Here is a 20,968-nt window from a genome sequence, read left to right as displayed (position 1 = left end):
TTAAAACTGCATTTTCTACTCCATCCAAAAATATTCAGAACATACATGTTTCAAAGAAGAAAAACCACAAATTTCTGAGTATAAGACGCAGTATAGCAACACGTATTAGAGTCCTCTTGGATGTAAATTACTTGTTAATTAGAAAGACTTTACAAACCTTCATATAAAAAAAAAAAGAAGAAACGGTGTTCGTGTTGTCTTATTCAAAATGAGAAAAGCAAATGAAATACCTGTGTACTAAATATTAAGTAGGTACTTAACACATTTAGGTGTCAATCTAAGGTAAATACTCATAAACCCTGCTGTGTCAGAGCCCCAAAGTAGCTGTTCTGGGTTCTGCATGTCAACTGCAGAGAGTGACTCTGCAGCACAAAGGAAGAGGAGGTTCTCCAGGTGTTACTGTGGCAACAGGAACAGCATGGCCAAGACATGAACTAATCCTCATGGAGGGGGCTTGGGTCTTCTGTCCTGTGTCCCAAACAATTAACATACTGTCTATAATGGCACAACAAATAGCATAACTGGGTAAGTGCACCGATTCTCTCTTTTTTATTTTTTAAATCTATATCTCTAGGACCAATAGCATCCCTGCTCTTTTAAGTAATTGATTTCAGTAGAGGTCAGAAATCCATATTGCTTAGCAAGTAAATACTATCAAGTAAATAATGGTGGTGAGGAATGTAAACAATGACATTTGTTATTTGACCTTAATAAGCCCACAGGGTCATGAAAAATTGCTGAAGGAATCATAATTTCTGATTAACCAGCTAGGGAAAAACCTGTCACAAACCAAACAAAAAGAATGAATGCAATAAAAATTAGAAAGGGCAGTTAAAATATTTAATAATTTATTCTTAAATTGATCTATTGTTTTCATTCAATGGTTGTAAATAAGAAGAAATAGATTCAGAGAGTGATATTTAGTCAGTTGTTTTGTTTGTTTTTCTTCTTCACTCAAAGTAATTTTGATTTTGGAGTACAAATAGATTTTATTTCATCTTGTTATTATACCTCTCTTCAAACTAAAGAAATATTTCAATGTCCAAATCCAAATTAGAACAGGCTGGTTAGACAACTGAGAAAAAAACACCAGACCTATGTTCCATAGTTATAGAAGTAAAATTTAGGAATATTAGAAAAATTATTTCAATGTCCTACCTATCAAATGTGTGAAATATGTATAGTTAATATTTTACTGTGAATTTGTACAGATGCACATAAGCTGCATAGATATGTGTCTGATCCTTACAAGCACACTTTCATCAAAAGAATACTGAACTTGCAGTGTTAGAGGAATTCGAGAAAGGATATATGGTCACGGATTATTATTTTATTAAAATTGCAGTCATACTTCCCTGCTTTATTCCCGTAATCATGTGTGTCCTGATGTGTGTCATATGTTGTTCACAAACAAAGGTGGGACAGGTAAAGCTACTGAAACGGGAAAACAATGAGGTTTGGCTACCCAAGGAGAGTCTTGTACTGAGGCTCTAATGATCTTTACCTGGAGCTTGGCCAGGTGTCTTTACCTGCAGGTTGAAACCATCTGCAAATATGTAATATAGGGTAGGGCCACTTTGTGCAGTTTTAGGTGCATCAAATTCCTACGCGCTGGAATACCAGACGTTGTAGCCCCTGCCTGTCTTCCCTGGGGAACCGCATCCCCAATTTCCATACCACTCTCCATGTGTCTTTCTACCTTATTTAGACCATACATCAGGAAAAAAAGAGTGCACAGGAATAAGCAGTGTGTCTTTCCAACTTTGCAAGGAAACCAGCATAGGGTTTTTCCAGGAAATTGCTCACAGCCTGTGGGCAGATGGGCAGACAGGTCAGACAGCCAGACTGGGCTGCTCCTGGCCCCTGCAGCCTGCTCAGGAGAAGGGACTTCAGCTCTATTTCTAAGGCCTCCTGCTGTGATGGGATTTACAATACTGCACTTCATGTGGAGAACAACGAAGGGATGGAGGGCCCAGAGAAAAGTAATCAAGTCACAAAAGATGAAAAAGAGAATCAGAAAATCCGGCTCTGCAGAATCTGACTGGACCAAGTCATGACCCAAGAAAATCAGCCTACAAAGGACAAGGGAAAGTCCTTGCACCTGGCAGAGATTTTAGCCAATATTTTTGCATGAGAGGTCTTACTTGCTTAGAAAATGTTAAGTGTGTTGTATGACTCCCCAGCCAGGGAAGAGAGTCCCTTTTTGCTGAGAGTCCCTTTTTGCTGAGAGTCCCTTTCATATCTGCAACTAGAAAAGATGACTGATTCATGCCAGAACCTGTAGAATACATCCTTACTTGAATCAACCTAATGAAACTAATTGCTCCTCTGACTTGGTGAAGGGGAAGTATGAAGGGAATAAATTTAACACAAACCATCAATACAAGAAAAACATTTTTGTAAAATATAAAAGCAATAGTTATTTATGCACAAAATTAATTACGTAAATCAGCGTTATCTTGTATTAACACATTGTTTATGAGATGATTATGTTTTTTCATTAAACATTTTTCTTCCTTTTTCTCTTTTTCTTTTCCTCATATTTTAAAAACTGCACATTCTGAAGCATTTTATAGACAAAGGCAGTATCTCTCTATTGTCTGTATTTGAGGATATATTTCAAATTAGAAATGAATGTGAAGCCCTCTGGAAGCACACCAAAAGGGACCAAAATCAATTATCCCTTCCAATATTGACACTAGAGGTAGCTGTTAATCCTGAATATAAAACTGGGGCCCAGGTTAGAAATAATAGTAATTGATTGAACATGTAATGACTTTGACTGGATTGGCTTTTTTTTTCTTCCTCCAAAACTCTTCCCTTTTTCACTTCCGATATAATCTTTACTCTTTAGTTCTTTTATCAATATAATAATTTGGATTTTAGTCTACACAAACCTTTTTGCAGAAAAGTCCTAGACCTTATGAAAGTGGGCCACTGGTTGAAAAAGCATTTAGAAACATGGCAGGAGAAAGACAAAGTTACCCTGAACAGTAATCCAGTTGAAGACAATTTCTATATCTTAGCTTAGAACTTAAAAATAATGTTTTTTATTACATAGATAATTTTATCTGACAGTTTTTATACCATTCGGGTGTGTTGAGACTTGGTGCTAAGAATCAGCTACACTGTGTGTGTGAGAGAGCTCTATTCTCCTATCTGCAGGAGAAGTTGCTCGTTTAATAAGAATTTTAAAATTAAAAATGGCTTTCCTTTAAGATCTGAATGCTTGTAACTTGTATTGCAATCAATGTAGAATGCAGCTGGCCTGCTGCAAGAAAATACCACCTTGATGATAATTAATATGTTGTGTTGTGGTGGTTTTAGCTCACAGAGATCCAGCACTTTACCTAAAAGAAATCCATAAACTATTTCTCTAATCAGTACTTCTTTTAAGGCATTAATGCAATTTACCAGTTGGAAACCGTAGAGAAATGTTATTAAGGAATTATAGAAATAACATTTTCAGGGTTTATTACTATATTTTTACTCTGATTTATAATTAAACCCCCTACAAGTATGTAGAAATACTATTAAAAGTCAGGCTTAGACCACATAAGTGAATATATTTATGAGAAAAATATTTTTCAGAGACAGGGGGTAGCTGCATAACCTCTGATTTGTGTTTCCAATGAGTGAAGAAGTGGCTTAAACCCATTTGAAGGTTAAAATGTTGGAGCATACATGTTTATATATATGTTTGTTCATAGAAGATGGAACATTCATGAATAGCAGAAAATATTTTATTTTGAAAATTGAAAATTAGTATCTGGGAAAACCTTATTGAACTACATAATCTTTGAAAAAGCACTCTAATCAGCCAACACTTAGGATCACAAGATATCTAAAATATGATTTGTGGCTACAGTTCACAGCTTCAAAACATTTCTAATATCTTACCAGAAAGCTTATTTTTCGGTGAAGTAGTTTTGGATTTGTGAAAAGAAGATATACAGATCACATACCTCTAAATATAGTTAGAGGTATGTAATCTATATATTATATATATGTGTGTGTGTGTGTGTATTTATATCTAGCAATGACAAATAATTGAAGTGAAAACGTTCTGATCCTCTTTAGTTGCACCTTTTCTGAGGTTCAAGATTTGAGTAGTGCTGTTCAAACACTGTTAAATTATATTAACTCCAACTTAATATGCAGGTGGTGACCTTGTTAGTAGTAATTTGGTAGAATACAGTGATGATATCAAAGTACCTGATGTTCTAAGAACTCAGCATCACATGAGAATAAAATGGAAATATATATTAACATGGTTTATGGGTAGCTAAGCAGTCCTCAAAATTTGATTTTTTTAGTGTGTTGCTTTTTTTTTTTTTAATCCTCTTTAAAGTTTCTAATTATTTCTATTTTCTTTATTCTTAAAATACCATTTCTAAAAAGTATGTATGCTGGCAATGACCTGTGTCTGTCTTCATCCTTGTTAAAGCCAGTGACTCACAATGGTAAGTCCCTGTTCTCAAAACAATCATGCCATATTGATCCTGCAGATATCACATTAGAGAGTGGACTAATTTTATGATTAAACATTTGAAACATTACTTACAGCCGAAATGTGAATTGTAAATTAGCTTGGTGGGTTTCTCTTTTAAAGGAAATGGATGCTGTAGCAGTATGGTGTCTGAAAAAGGAAAAGAAAATCAAAATTGTTCAACTACAACCTATTCTGCCACTGACGAAATTTGTAGCTTAGCTGAAGCTCTATAAATTACTGTGTGACTTCTTGGAAGGGAACATTTTAATAATTTGATACGGAAAGTTTATTGTCCTAATTCAGAGCTAGTTAGGATTCCACTGCAAATACAACTTCTTGGCATTTATCATCATCAGATTTGTAGGAGCTGATGAACATTTTTGTAATGCCTGTTGAACTGTTGTTTTGGAAAGAGGGAAAATGGCTTCAAACTGAAAGTAGGGAGGTTTAGATTAGATTTAAGGGAGAGATTCTTCCCTGTGAGGCTGGTGAGGCCCTGGCACAGGTTTCCCAGAGAAGCTGTGGCTGTCCCATCCCTGGAAGTGTTCAAGGCCAAGTTGGATGGGGCTCTGAGCAACCTGGGATAGTGGAAGGTGTTTCTGCCTGTAAGGATGATCTTTAAGGTCCCTTTCCACCCAAACCATTCTGTGCCATATGAAAAAACAGGAAAGGGCCAGGAAGGAGTAAGAGAGAGCAGGTGTAGAACAGCTGTCTTTTGTCTGAGCTTTGAAGTGAGAAGTTCAAGTTTCTATTTTTTGCACCAAAGTTATGGGGTCAATCTAAACAATTGTTAAATAAAATACAAAACCCCTATCCCAAACAAAAACATGGTTCTTAAAGGAACATTTCTTTTTCTCTGTGTAGCTAACTGAGTCTACGCCCTCCATTCTCCAGTGCCCTCAGTTCAATGAGACTCAAAACATCTCACCAAAATTAATGAAATTTCCATGTGCCCTTTAAATGGAAACTGCAAGATTGGAGGCCAGTTACGGAAAAAGTATGAGAAAAGTATGCAAATTATGAGTATTTTATGCCTAAATTAAGGCATGACCCATCAAGAACAGGTTTTAGGAGAAATAACAGCAATAGTAGCAGTTATCATGAAAATTATCTATATATTTATTTGCTTTTAGCAGAAACATTCAAACCTTTTATGAGTTTAGTTACTTTTTGACAGCTTTGGAAACTAGATTTTCAAATAGGAAAGAAATCTTTCAAAAAGATCACTAAAATGTTCCATCTACTGCCTTCAGAATGAAAAGGTTTTGGTTTTTTTCTGAGCTAATAAAGGGTTTGTTTTAATTTCACAATGTGTAGAAGAAAGTGGAAGTTGCAACACATTCTCATGTTTCTGAAATGAATTTTTCAGGGCTAAAATGCCATAATATACTTTTAATTTTTTTTCCAAAACAGTTTTATTTCTTTAAAAAAAACATTATATTCCAAAATAAAAGGAATGTGACAATAATACATGTGCTTACAGAACTGTAAATACTAGGGCCAACCAGGTAGCTAGATGGATTTTTTTTCTTTTTTAACTCAGTTACTTGCTAAGTAAAATTACAAACTAAGCAAAATATGCAATTTTTTTCAGTGTCCTTTACCTGTGAATTTGCCAGGGTGATGCATTTAGTCTGTTGTTTCCTGGGTTTTTTAGCAGCTGGAGGAGAGATGAAAAGTTGATTAATCAAGGTATGCTTCTTTTCCTTTCATGTTATAATTTTGATTAATTAATAATTAGCAAACTCTTTCCTACCTTTATTAGGTTCTTCTTATGTACTGTCAGCTTTGGAAAACTTTTGAACTATGTGACTTATCTCCTTAGACCACACTCTGATCACTCTGATGCTTTCTTAAACACTTTATCTCATGACATTATGTGCTGCAAAGTGCCAGAGAATTGTTTATGAGAACAGACAATTCAATTTAAAGTGTATAATTTTTATATACATATCTATACATATACATGCATTAAATTTATAACTGGGTTTGTATAATTATTATTCAAGACCATTAGCTGTACTTGATGAGCTGCAGCATGCAAAGAATTGCTAAATAAAGACTTTGAAGAAATAAAAAGAAATATATCTATCAGTCTGTTTAAAAGGCTAATTAAAAAGTTACAGCCACCCTAAATGAAAATTTTCTAAATACTTGGGAGATCTAGCTTACTGTAAAGAAAATGCTAGAAATATTTTAATAGTTATTAAATTTCTATCAAACATCATGTTGTTTATTCCAGAGAATTCAGTAATTATTTATATATTAAATATAATTGCAAATTTCAGTGTCTTTTTTTAAGAAATTATTGAAATCAGTTTGATAAAGTAATAAAATTAGTTTGGCTCCACTGTATCTCATTTCAAAATATCAGATGAATGAAAATAAATCCTAGCATTACATGAATAGATTGATATGCTAATTGAATAGAAGCCCCTACAATAAATGAATTACATGGAAAACATGTTTGTGTATTTGTTAAGGTATTTTCACTGACTATAAATTCGCTACAGCAAAAATCCAGGATAGGAAGAGTTATTTTATGTATCTGTTTTTTAAAAGAATAAAATATCTGCCACCACAATTTAAACTTGACTTCTGCATTGATGGCAGATTACCAGTGGCCTTCAGTAGATTTTGTGCACGCTAATTTTGGAACATCTGAATTAAGAAACAAATTTTAACTATTAGTTGAACCATTTAATATTAAGAGTTAGTGTTACATGTTTAAATGAAAAGTCATGAACATTTCCTTAAGGTCAGTAAACTGCAGGAAAAAAAATAATAGTTTGCAAGATCAAACCAAATAAACAAGACACTTCTTTGTAGCTTTTAAGTCCATTGTGCCATTGCCAATCCTTAAACAGGTCATAAACCTCCTGAACAGAGGAAATCCTGTGACATTATAAGTATTTAGCATTAATCTTTGCTAAATATACACATTTTGTTAAAGACAACGTGGAAGACCTGTGGGTGTCTGTGGATGTCAGTTGTTCAAGTCCAAAGAAAGGCAGTTTCAGAGTGGAGTCACACCGACACATTTCAGTGACAAACACTGCAGCTGCTTTAGAAACACCACACCCTGACACATAATCAAGAGCTTTTTATTTCATTTTATTTTTAAAAAAACACAAATTTTCCTCAGTTTTGAATACAAACTCAGATAGATGATAGATGTGTCTTGAATCAAGTGTTCTGCTCAGTCCTTTTGCAGTAGAATAAAGCAGATAGTAGTAATACCTAGGATTTACAGAGACTTATGATGTATACATATTAAAAGACTTCATAAAGAGGCAAATCTATTTTTTCTTCCTCTTTCAAGACAGGAAAATGGAAACAGAATGAAGAGTGACCTGCTTAAATTCATCTGGGAAACCACGACAAAATCTAAAACTGAACTCTTACCCTTGAGTCTTTGTTGATGCTCAATCTGCTATAACATAGGGAAGCAAAGAGAGCTGAAACTGTGCAGTGCTTGAAGTCCTGATAAAGAAAGGTTAAAGGCAACAACAGCCTGTGGATGATACTCTGGTCCTGATTCAAGCTTACCCAGTGGGGGGAAGGCTGGGTCACTGTGGATATGACTTGAGAAAATCTAGGGGGAAGCTTGAACAAATAATTTCTGATCTGTGAATGAAAACACGGCAGCTCAGCACCTTTTCCTCCTCTGGCTGCTCCCCATTCAGTTGCATAGAAAGGCCCTTTTACCATGTGAGTTAACAAAGGAAATGGGTAAGATCGTTTTCTACACAGCAGCTCAAAGGATTTGGTGGCAACAGTCACACCATTTAACCTGCTCAGGCAGAGGTTCAAGAAGAGCTGTGTTACCTGTAATGAACTCATTAGTATCTACAGTCAAAGACACACATTTTGAAAGCTCTCTAAATAGATGTAATACTTAGGTTATCAATGTGATAAACATCGTAATATTAAGGAAAGTATGTCTAACTTGTGTTTATTCAAATTAATTCCAAATGTCTCTAAATTTACTTAATCAGATTTAAAACTTTAAAACATAAACTGCTAATCTTATTTACTTTCATTGAACACTTATATCATCCTGATATATATCTCTGTAAAATTAGGTTGGTTTAACTCCACCTTTCTTTTTTTTCCTCTTTTTTTTTTTTCTGAAGAGCGTTAATCCAGTATTAGATCTGATTTCATAAATCATATTAATGAAAAGCAATGCTTTTCTGCCTTAACTTTTGACAAGAATCATACTGATTTTTTTTTTAAAAAGGTATTGTTCTGAACTATCTCAAGTTTCAATTTTAATGACATTCCTTTATGTTTTATTCTGCAAGTTTGCTTCTCATATATTTCTAAATAAATACAATTAGATAAAAACCTACTGGTGAAAATCAAGTAAGCCTTCGGTTAAGAATCAGTGACTCACGAAAGGTGCTTGGTTAGTTAATACTTCAGAAGTTGAAATTTAATTAATACAACATAGTTCAAAATGTTCAAACATGCATGAATTTTGCAAAACAGCAGCTGATGAACAAAGTATTGGGAAAATAAAAAAGCATTAAGAAAAAGGATGACTCAGTGGATAAAATACTCACTTTCATCTCTTCTTTGATTCTGTATTCAATCATCCACCGAGGACAAAGCCTAGATCACAAACCCACACCTAATTTATCAACATGGGCATGATCCTCACCTCTTCTCCCAAAGTTCATGACTAATCTATCATAGAGTTTTAATAGCCTCTAGCAGAAAAAATTCTTCTGGCAGGTCAGATTCATGGTCAGTACACAATAACATCCATGGTCTACAGCAAGAAATATTTTCATCTTTGTGCCTCCCTGATACACATGGCTTTGAAAAGTTTTCACTTGAGTACATTCTCAACATCAGTTCCTATATAAACTATTCTCTGAAGAGACCTTAATAATATTTTCACCTTATTCATCTCTTCATCAGGGAAAGGTCTGACTCATAATATCCTAAAAACTGTCAGTGTTCACCATGATACTTCAAATATCTGCTTTTCCTTTCCACATAATTAAAACAGATTTTTATTAGAAACTTTACCCGATAGAGTATTCATTATGTGATAAAAATAGGGTAAAAATTCGTGTATAAAATAATAATTCGATGTATAATGAAACAAAGCTAAAGTAAAATTGTAAAATCCAATAGAAGGGTAACCGTTCTCTCTCAGCCTGCTAATCTCAGTTGCAAGGACAGGACGAAGGTCATCAACTTAGACAAAAGACACTGGCCAACCCTGATAAGAATCACTTCCTCGCCAAGGCAAGGAGAAATTCCTTCCTGACGACGATGCCAATTTCACCAACCTTCTGGTGCCACAAGCGGACTTTTGGAATTGACATAAGAAAGGAGCCTTCCCGGAATGAGACAACTAGACTTAATGAGGTCCGGGAGGGCCATCGAAAAGAAATCCGGACTATTCAACCCACCTTGGACACCTGGACTGCCTAAGGGCAGAAAATTCCTATAAAACGGTGGACTGAGAGCTGCACTGGCGTGGACTAGGGCGTCTGGTACATCGGTGCGGACCTCTATCCACCCAGCGCGCGCTGACAATTTCCTATTATTGTGGTTTTTCTCTTTTTCAGGTGCTCGATATTCTGTTATTAATAAATTGTCATTTATTAACCTGAAATTTGCCTTTGCATTTATAACAGATTTGGTGCCGTGACTCGGATTCGGAGGAAGCTGCGGGGACCTGCGATCCAGGGGGGTACCCCCGCTGATTTCGGCGGCCTGGTGAGTGAGGAGACCCCGCGGCTCCACCCGAACCTCCGAACCAAATTTAGGAGCGAGAAAACCACAAAAATAGGACAGGGGAAAGAACGGATCCGGGGGCAAAGAGAGCTCGGGAAGGCAAAGGGCCTTCGGAAAAGCCGCGGCTTGCAATTGCTCGTAAAACGTCTACGTGCACGAAGACATCCACGCAGGAAAAGGAGCTGTAAGTACTGCTGGTTGAGCGGGTGATTGGGCGAGTGTGTGAGACGTGATCTGATCACGAAGCGAGTGTGGACTTCAAGGTCGCAGTTCCGTCTTTTCCCGCGAGGGGAGCGGTCGGCCGCGAAGGAAGCGATTTCGTGTGAAACTCTCTTGCATTGCTCGTCAAAACCGGGACGAGGGAAGTCTCGGGGACCGATCACGGAGTGGGCAAAAAGGGGAAGGGTACGTCCTGTTGAGCTCGGGAATCGGTAAACCCTTTTTGCCAGCGGACCAAGGTAAGGGTCCAAAGAAAATCCGAAAGGATTAGAGAACCGATCAGGAACCCTCGGCACAGCTCGCTGGAGGGGGAGTGATCGAAAAGCCCCATCCCCTGAGAAACAACCAGAGACACAACGCACAGGCAGAAAAGTCGACTTGCAGGGAATTTCGAAGATTTGGTAAGGAAATTCGCGAAACATGGGACAGAAAAAGAGTAAGCCCCAGAAAAAAACCCAGAAAGACCCCCCACTGGTAAGGGAAAGGGAACCATGAAAATCCCTCGAAATAGTCCCTTGGGGTGGATGTTGGAGCATTGGGGAGATTGTCCACAGAGGAAAGAAAAATCTAAGGAAAGAATGATTTACTATTGCATGGATGTGTGGGGTGGAGAGAAATTGGGGGAACACCTCACGTGGCCAGTAATGGGATCATTTGAAAGCTGGACATGTAGTAAGTTAAATCGCTATGTGACAAACAAGAGCCCCTCGGACCCCGAGGAGAAGGAATACGCCCGGCTTTGGCTAAACACCCGAGCTGGTTTGTTCCCGATAAAACAGAAAGGGCGGCCCGGAACCGGGACCGAGCCCTGGGAGCCCCTAGATCACCTCCCACCTCCCTACATTGGGCTGAATTCCCCACCCTCTCCAGAGCAAGTGGTGCCCACAGCCCCTTCCGATCCTCCAAACCAGCTTTTGGGGGCACAGGCATCTCAGGTGGGGAGTCATGCCTCCCCTCCATTGTCCCCACTGGCAGCTCCCTCACTGCCACCCCCGCTCCTGCCTCTCCCGTCTGGCCTGGGTCCGTCGGCGGCGCCCCCGCTGATAGATGCCATGGCCACGGGAGCCCCCTCTGAGATCCCGTCTGCGCCAGCTTGGGGGCGCTCTCGGTCACCTTTTCCGCCGCCACCAGGGTTGCTCCGAGCGGAGGAAAGACCCCCCTCTGCTGCACAGGCGGCAGTCCCGCCCCCGCAGTCCGGGAAAGGGAGACAACCCACTGCTACCAGTTCTCCCCCTGCTAGCAGAACCCGATTGAAAGCAAGGATGGTGGGTGATGAATGGGGAGAGAATGAGAATGTGGGACACAGTTTACTTCCATTAAGGGAAGTACCAACTGCCCCAGGGATCATTGGATTTGTAAATGTGCCTCTCAACACAGGAGACATAAGAGCGTTCAAAAAGGAAATGGGGCGATTGTTGGATGATCCTTTTGGTGTGGCGGACAGGTTGGATGAGTTCCTAGGGAGCAGCATTTATACATATGAGGACCTGATGGCAATCCTGAGGTCTTTATTCAATAGTGAGGAAAGAGAGATGATAAAACAGGCGGGTATCAGAGACTGGGACCGGAGGAACCCACAGGGGACACCTGGGGATCAAAAGTGGCCCAGCTCTAGCCCAAACTGGAATGCACAAACAGAGGACGGGAGAAGGAGCATGATAGATCTAAGGAACATCATAATTCAGGGCATCCGGGAAGCTGTCCCAAGGGGTCAGAACATTAGCAAGGTTTTCAATGAATGTCAGGGGAAAGATGAATCCCCCACTGAATGGATTGAGCGATTAAGGCGAAGTCTACAGATATATTCTGGGACGGACCCTAATTCCCCTGTGGGGGAAGTTCTGCTCAAAACTCAGTTTGTGGCAAGGTCATGGGAGGACATTCGGAAAAAAATTGGAAAAGATAGAGGGTTGGCAGGACAAAAGCTTGCAGGAATTGTTGCGGGAAGCCCAGAAAATATACATGAGGAGGGAGGATGAAAAACAGAAAGTACAAGCTAAGGTTTTGGTAGCTGCGGTGAAGGAGGTCCAGAGACAGGAACAGGCTTCGGGGAAATATAAAACCTTACCCCGAAAGTCTCAAGGCCCCCGAAAAGCAGCCCCAGACACAAGAAGGGAACTGCCCGAGTGCTACTATTGCAAAAGGGTAGGACACCTTCGGAGGGACTGCAAAAAGAGAATGAAAGATGAAAAAGTATTTCAGGAAGATTAGGGGTGTCAGGGGCTCTTCACCTTGGGGACCAGGACATCTAACGAGCCCCTGGTAAAACTAAAAGTAGGTCCCCAGCGTCAAGAAACCGTTTTTCTGGTGGATACCGGGGCAGAAAGGAGCACTTTACAAAATCTACCAATAGGGTGCACGGTCGGTAAGGAGAAAGTTGTGGTGGTGGGTGCAAAAGGGGATCCCTTTAGAGTACCTGTGATAGAAAGCGTGGAAATTGAATCAGAAAATAAAGTCTGCCTAGGGAATTTGTTGTTGGTAGAGGAAGCTGATTACAACTTGCTAGGGAGAGATATGATTATCGCCCTTGGAATTAGCATAGTTGTAAGAAGTTCCGATCTTGTGGTGAAAATGTTTAAACTCACTGAGAAGGATGAGGCAGACATCAATCCAGAGGTATGGCACTCTAAAGGGGAGGTGGGGAAGCTAGAAATCGACCCTATTCATATTATAATCGAGAACCCCGAGGACCCTATACGGGTCAAACAGTATCCCATTCCCCTGGAAGGGAGAAAGGGATTGAAGCAGGTTATTGATGACCTCTTGAGGGGAGGAACAATAGAGCCATGCATGTCCCCCCATAACACCCCTATACTGGCTGTAAAGAAGGCAGATGGAAGCTATCGGTTAGTTCAGGATTTGAGGGCAGTGAATGCCCGAACCAGGACTAGGTTTCCGGTAGTGGCCAATCCGTATACTTTGTTGAATCGGCTCACGCCTGAGGATGTGTGGTATAGTGTGATTGACCTGAAGGATGCATTTTGGACTTGCCCTTTGGATGAGAAAAGCAGGGATTACTTTGCTTTTCAGTGGGAGGACCCCGATACCAACAGAAAACAGCAGTTGAGATGGACAGTGCTTCCGCAAGGATTTGTAGAATCCCCTAATCTATTCGGGCAGGCCCTGGAGCACCTCTTGACTCAGTTTACCCCAAAGGCAGGGACGAAATTGCTGCAGTATGTGGATGATCTGCTAATAGCAGGATCTTCAGAGGAGCGGGTGAGGGAATGTACAGTGGAATTGTTAAACTTTATTGGAGCTAAGGGTCTGAAAGTTTCAAAATCCAAACTGCAGTTCACGGAGCCCGAAGTGAAGTACCTGGGGCATTGGCTGTCCCAAGGGAAAAAGAAATTGGACCCTGAGAGAGTCGCGGGAATTATAGCGTTGCCCGCGCCAAAAACTAAAAGGCAAATACGCCAATTATTAGGGCTCCTGGGATACTGCAGGCAGTGGATTGAGGGTTTCAGTGAAAAGGTAAAATTTCTGTATGAAAGATTAAACACCGACAGGGTGAAGTGGACGGAACAGGATGAATTAGATTTTCAAAAATTAAAAGAGGTTCTCATGACAGCCCCAGTACTGACCCTTCCAGATGTGAATAAAGAATTCCAGTTGTTTGTAGATGTTAGTGGGCAAACTGCACAGGGAGTCCTGACTCAGGAATGGGCCAACAAAAAGAAACCCATAGGATTTTTGTCAAAAATCCTGGATCCTGTGAGTCGAGGTTGGCCTACGTGTTTGCAGGCTATAGTTGCAGTGGCACTCCTGGTGGAAGAGGCGAGAAAGATTACCTTCGGAGCCTCTCTGGTAGTTTACACCCCTCACAATGTGAGAAACATTCTGCAACAAAAAGCGGAAAAGTGGCTGACCGATTCCAGGCTTCTGAAATATGAAGCCATTCTGATCAGCTCCCCGGGATTGGAGTTGAAAACCACCTCGGCACAAAACCCTGCACAGTTCATGTTTGGAGACCTTTCTGAGGAACTATTGCATGACTGTGCTGAGATCGTGGAACTTCAGACAAAAGTAAGATCAGATTTGGAGGATCAGGAATTGGAGGGGGGAGAGAAATGGTTTGTGGATGGGTCGGCAAGAGTAGTCGAGGGGAAAAGAAAATCAGGATACGCAGTGGTGGATGGCAGAACAGGAAGAGTGGTGGAATCGGGTCCCCTAAGACCCGAATGGTCGGCCCAGGCTTGTGAGCTTTATGCTCTGCTGAGAGCTCTCAAAGGGTTAAAGGGAAAGAAGGGGACCATATTCACTGATTCTCGGTATGCGTTTGGGGTGGTTCACACTTTTGGGAAAATTTGGGAAGAAAGGGGCTTGATAAACACAAAAGGGAAAGGTTTGGTCCACGGCGAAATGATTCGACAAATCTTAGAGGCAATCAGGGAACCAAAAGAGATTGCGGTAGTGCATGTGAAAGGGCATCAGATCGGATTGCAATTTCAGACGCGTGGGAATAACCTGGCTGACCAAGAGGCAAAAAGGGCAGCATTACTCACAGTAAGAATCCCCGAGGTGATTGGGGAGGAAAACTCCGGAATCCAAATATGTCCCTCTGAAAGGGACATTGAAGGATTTAAGGAGATGGGAGGGGCATTGGAGATGGGAAAATGGAAATTGCCGGATGGAAGGGAATTGGTCCCGAAAGGTGTGGCCAGAGGGATCCTGAGACGCCTGCACGAACAGACCCACTGGGGAACACAGGCATTGGCTGACCAGTTTCTGAAATTCTTTGGGTGCAAGGGGATCTTTGAGTTGGCAAAACAAGAGGTACAGGGGTGCGTGACTTGCCAGAAAGTGAATCGATCCAGATCCAGACAAGCGGCTTGGGGAGGTCGTCCTCTTTCATACCGGCCGTTTGAAAGGATCCAGGTGGATTTCACTGAATTACCAAAGGTCGGGAGGCATAGGTACTTATTGGTTATTGTGGACAAATTGACACATTGGGTAGAGGCGTACCCAAGGGCAAAAGCCACGGCTCAAACGGTTTCCAAAGTATTATTAGAGGAAATAGTCCCCAGGTACGGAATCGTGGATTGCATAGATTCAGATCAAGGGACTCATTTTACCTCGAAAATCATAAAACAATTAACCGAGGCCTTGGGAATCAGATGGCAATATCACACCCCCTGGCACCCTCAAAGTTCAGGGCAAGTAGAAAGAATGAATCAGACCTTAAAAACTCAGTTGGCAAAACTCATGCTGGAAACTAAGATGTGTTGGGTAAAATGCCTTCCCCTTGCTTTGTTGAACATAAGAACCATGCCTCATTCTGATACGGGACTGTCCCCCTTTGAAATGTTGTATGGGATGCCATACAAACACGGAATGCCTGTGGGACATCCCCGAGTCGAGGATGTGCAGTTACAACCTTATCTCATCACTGTAAACAAAAATTTACAGGAGCTCAGAAGGCGTGGACTCATCCCCCAAAGTGCCCCTCTCGGATTTGCGATTCATCACATTCGGCCCGGAGATAAAGTGTTAATCAGGACTTGGAAAGAGATTCCTCTCGCCCCGCAGTGGGAAGGACTGTTCCTGGTACTACTCACAACTGACACCGCAGTTCGAACCGCTGAGAAGGGTTGGACTCATTCATCAAGGGTGAAAAAGATCGAGGACTCAAAAGCCTCGGACTGGAAGGTCACCACCCCTCCTGGAGAGCTCAAAATCAAACTCAGGCGTCAACCTAGATGACCGACCAGATAAGTTGTAATACCCCAGGTTGTGAGTGCTTTCCTTTCATTCACTTTGAATGCGTGTACTGTAAACAGGTTTAGGTCACCCATTGTTGGAGAGGGAGTCGACCTAAAGGTTTGTGCACTAACTGTCTAATCGAGGAGCAGGTTAACACAGACCGCCTCTTAGTACTTGCCACTCGGGCCGGACTTTTGGAATTAGATTCTCCTGAGTGGTATCAGATTTTCAAAAAGGGAATAAAGGGAAAATTGGACGCTAAAGCAGAACCCTTAGCAACTGAGTGCCGGAGGACCATCAAGGTACCTTGCCGAGGAGATACAATCAAATTATCCCGGTGGGCAACCTATAAGAGAAGGTTTGCCATCAGGACCACACGGGCCCCTGAAGCAAACCCTTGCTGTCGGGAAGATGGTTTACCCCGCCGTATGTTCACATACGGGCGATGGGCAAGGCAGAGGGGTTTTTCGGTGGGGAATCCTGACGGTCCTGAGCCTAGCCGTGTGCTGGGCCAAGGGGGCCCTTCCAGGGGCGCTCCTGGGGGAGAATCCTCCCGCGAAGTGTGAATGGTGCTTAACAGCACCAGAAACCGGGCCGATAATGGATTGTCCTCTAAAAAGGCAGTTGGGTGATTGTTGGGCTAATGGCACTCGATTTCACCTTTGTGAATTAGAAAGAAGGGTCCGGTGCCAACGCTCAGGGGCAAGTCCTAAGGGCGGGCCGTTCAGGGATCCTGCTCACTCACTCGTTAGACGAAGGCGGGAGCTCGAAACTCCTCACCCGGTACCAACATGTCAACAATGTAACAAAACTGTATGGATGGGAGGAAAAAGGCAATCTACCTTCCTTGCCTACTATAAGGTGAACCCCCTGTGCTACGACAAAGCGAAACTAAAAATATGTAATATGGGTGGAAAATTGTATTGGGAAGGGAGGAATCTCAAACATGAGGAAACGGGTTTCTTGGACTCAGAACCCATCATTTTCGAGTTATTGCCTCCGGGAGATAAGCGTGTGTGTTTGCAGTTTGACCAAGTTTTTTGTTTTTCAAGGGACAAGGAAGGGATGGACCCTGAAAGTAAAATGAAACAGGTAACATTAGAACTCAGGAAAAAGGAAGCTGAGGCCAGAAAGAGGAGAATTGAGCAGGAAAGGTTGAAATCGCTCAGTGAACAGTACGAGCAATTGGAAAGGCAATACGGGGATGGGGGATTTCCGGCCCCTAACCAAAACCTCTTTGTAGAACTAATGCAGGAGATAGCCACTGAATTGGGGCTGACGGATTGCTGGATTTGTGGGGGATTAAAGTCAGCCGAAAGGTGGCCCTGGAAAGGAGAAGGATTAGCCCCGGAACAACTTCTAAAATGGGAAAGCTCTAAATTGTCAAAAATAGTAAAGAGACCGGAGGGATGGATTTTGGAAAAAAGGATAGTAGGAACTATCTGCATCAGCCGGGAGGGGAAGGAGTTCACCGACCTGGTGGGTTATACTCCTTGCATAAATACCCTAACGGTGAATGACAAAACACGGGTCTGGCAACCTGAACCACCCTCCGGATATTGGAGCCAAATTCGAGAAAAAGATTGTGAGTGGTTTGAGACTATGGGACTTTGTTGGCACAAAAGTCCCGGGGCTAATCCATTTCAGGCACTAGCGGGACTGAGAGAGTACTGGGACGAGCCGGGTAGAACCAATATAGGCTGGAAAGCTCCAGATGGGATATATTGGATTTGTGGAAAGAAGGCCTATAGCGAACTTCCCCGGAAATAGAAGGGGTCCTGTACCCTAGGAATGATAAGACCCTTCTTTTTCACCTTGCCCAGAGCCGAAAGCAGTTTGTTAGGAGCTCCTCTGTTCGAAACATTAAACCGACAGAGAAGGGAGATAAGACGAGTGTTACCCATAGCCGGAGGCAACCAGAAATGGGGGGAGGAGGAGTGGCCCGCTGAAAGAATCATTGAGTATTATGGGCCAGCCACCTGGGCTAACGATGGCAGTTGGGGATATCGAACACCTATTTACCTCCTGAATAGGTTAATTCGGCTGCAAGCAGTGGTAGAAGTGGTTTCTAACCACACCTCAGAGGCCTTGGAACTCCTGGCAAAACAGCATTCACAAATGAGGGCTTTTGTGTATCAAAATCGGCTTGCCCTGGACTACCTGCTAGCAGAGGAAGGAGGGGTCTGCGGCAGATTCAATGAATCAGAATGCTGCATCGAAATCGATGACTATGGGGAGACTATCAAAGGGTTAGCACAGGAAATAAAAAAGGTGGCACATGTGCCAGTCCAGAAGTGGAATTCAATTCTTCAGGCTTCATGGTGGGACCAGCTGTTCGGACAGGGGGAATGGTGGAAGAAGGTAATATTCTTTATAACGTGCTCCATTGCAGGCATTGTCTTCCTCCCGTGTCTGATCCCTTGTTTCATTCGACTGATACATTCAGTCGTCCAAGGGATGCAAATAGCATCCCTTCCCATGGATCCAGAGGCAGCACAAGGGAAAACTGTGTCCAAAATAATGAAACTTGAGGAAGAAAAAGGTAAAAGAAGGGCTGCAGAGGCCCTAAGGGAATTCGAAAAGGAGCGGAAGCTCCAACAAGGTGATGAATCCTCCCAGGAGGACTGGGAAGAATGTGACTTTTTAAACTAAAATTGAGGTCAATAAAGGGAGAAAAGCGAATTTTTAATTTGATGAATTATTAGGTGGGGGACTGTGATAAAAATAGGGTAAAAATTCGTGTATAAAATAATAATTCGATGTATAATGAAACAAAGCTAAAGTAAAATTGTAAAATCCAATAGAAGGGTAACCGTTCTCTCTCAGCCTGCTAATCTCAGTTGCAAGGACAGGACGAAGGTCATCAACTTAGACAAAAGACACTGGCCAACCCTGATAAGAATCACTTCCTCGCCAAGGCAAGGAGAAATTCCTTCCTGACGACGATGCCAATTTCACCAACCTTCTGGTGCCACAAGCGGAATGAAATCAACATAAGACGGACTTTTGGAATTGACATAAGAAAGGAGCCTTCCCGGAATGAGACAACTAGACTTAATGAGGTCCAGGAGGGCCATCGAAAAGAAATCCGGACTATTCAACCCACCTTGGACACCTGGACTGCCTAAGGGCAGAAAATTCCTATAAAACGGTGGACTGAGAGCTGCACTGGCGTGGACTAGGGCGTCTGGTACATCGGTGCGGACCTCTATCCACCCAGCGCGCGCTGACAATTTCCTATTATTGTGGTTTTTCTCTTTTTCAGGTGCTCGATATTCTGTTATTAATAAATTGTCATTTATTAACCTGAAATTTGCCTTTGCATTTATAACAATTATCTCTTGTGTCTTCCACATGAATGTCATCAAAGTCTCCTCTCTATATTACTAACAGATAGATAGAGTTCAAGATATCACATCTAAAGAGAAATAAAGTGTTCCATTTTGTTTCAAGATTTTAAGTTAACTTCTTTACTTAACTTATTTACTAACAGATACATACCAGTCAGGGACTGATGCCTTGGGAAGACTGATCTGGGGCAGAGACTGGACAGAGAATAAAGTAGGTATTTATGGAAAGAACTTTAGGATAAACCTTGGGCAGGACAAGAGCCTGACCAGGGCTACACCCAGGGTGGACTAAGAATGGTCACAAAATGGACCATCAGTCATGAGGTCTTACATTTTTGTAAGTTTTGTTCCATTTGCATATTGAGGTTTAATTGTCCAAGTACAGCTTCAGGTTGTGAGGTCTTGTCCCTCCTGTTTTCTATTTTCATTCCACCACTGTTTGTGCTTTTGGGCCTGAAAGTTGTCCTTGGTCCTCATCAGGAAAAGGATTTGTTTTGTACTCTGTGAAGAGAGCTGTAATCCATCGTATCTTCTGAAAGGAATAAAATTTAGAAAACTCCTAAGTATATGTTGAAAATTTAAAGTGTTAAAGCCCTTAATTATTGTATAATAAGTGTATTAATGTTTTAAATGTTTTGTAATTGTAAATTTCTGTAGTGGCAGTAGAAAGCCACATTTATACTCCCTCTGAAAGAGCCGGCGGGGGCCTATTTGATCGCGAAAGAAGCAGCCCCCCCAATGCCGGAGCGAGCCTGTTTGCCGTCAGAGCTTGAGAGGGCAGGGGCCCCTGCGCTCCCCGCAGCGCGCCCACCCCGAGCCGCCGGAGAAACCGGGAGTCCCACCGGCAGTGCCCCCCTGGGCTGCCGGCGTGAGACTGCCGACAGGCCGGCCCGGCCCCACGCCCCCACGCTCCTCGCCGCTACCACACCCCCCCCCCCCCCCCCCCCCCCCCCCGCCCCGGGCTGCCGATGTGAGTCTGCCGACGGCCCGGCCCGTGTTCCCCCACCGCCGCGGAGCGGCCCGCTCCCAGCGCCCGCCGCCGCCGCCGCTCCCGAACTCGCGGCGCGCCTCCCTGCACCATTGGGGCCGCAAGCCTCCTGGGCTGCCGAACTGACCCGCGTCCCGCGCTCCTAGCCGCTGTCGGCCCGACCCCCGCCGCAAAACGACTGCCGGCGGGGGTCTGCCCCGGGCTGCCTGGCCCAGTCTCGTTCTGCCGGCGCCGTCGAAACCCCGCCAGAACCCCAGCCGCGGCACCCGCCATGAGACCCCGCCGCTGCCAGCCCGACCCCCCGCCGCCGCCATGAAACTGCCGCGCCGCGGCACACACGACCCCCACAGGCGACCCTGTGCCACCAACATACAAATTAAAAACCCCAGTGTAAACTGGGATACTTTTAAAACCGAAAGTCTCCTGCCAAAACAAACCGATGTGAAATTTGGACCCACA

At 42.6% G+C, this 20,968-nt stretch overlaps 2 long non-coding RNA genes across 4 annotated transcripts in view; one reads left to right on the top strand and one right to left on the bottom strand.

Annotated features, from left to right (window-relative positions):
• Positions 1-20,746, bottom strand: part of LOC310924100 — a 45,495-nt gene extending 24,749 nt beyond the window's left edge. For all 3 annotated transcript variants that reach the window (XR_014592744.1, XR_014592745.1, XR_014592746.1), the window contains exons 1-4: positions 20,637-20,746; positions 19,673-20,053; positions 6,097-6,152; positions 4,565-4,639 (exon numbers count right to left, since the gene is read on the bottom strand). This is a non-coding gene — a long non-coding RNA (uncharacterized lncRNA). The remainder of the gene's footprint in view (positions 1-4,564; positions 4,640-6,096; positions 6,153-19,672; positions 20,054-20,636) is intronic.
• LOC310924101 lies at positions 4,150-9,545 on the top strand. The gene is made up of 3 exons (XR_014592747.1): positions 4,150-4,463; positions 6,087-6,184; positions 7,815-9,545. It is a non-coding gene; the product is annotated as an uncharacterized lncRNA (long non-coding RNA).
• Positions 20,747-20,968: the final 222 nt, after the last annotated feature.

This window comes from Zosterops lateralis (genome assembly GCF_965231275.1).
Source record: "Zosterops lateralis genome assembly, chromosome: 2".
NCBI lineage: Eukaryota > Metazoa > Chordata > Aves > Passeriformes > Zosteropidae > Zosterops > Zosterops lateralis.
Note: the sequence above shows the minus strand (reverse complement) of the source record. Positions and strands in the feature narration are given on the sequence as shown.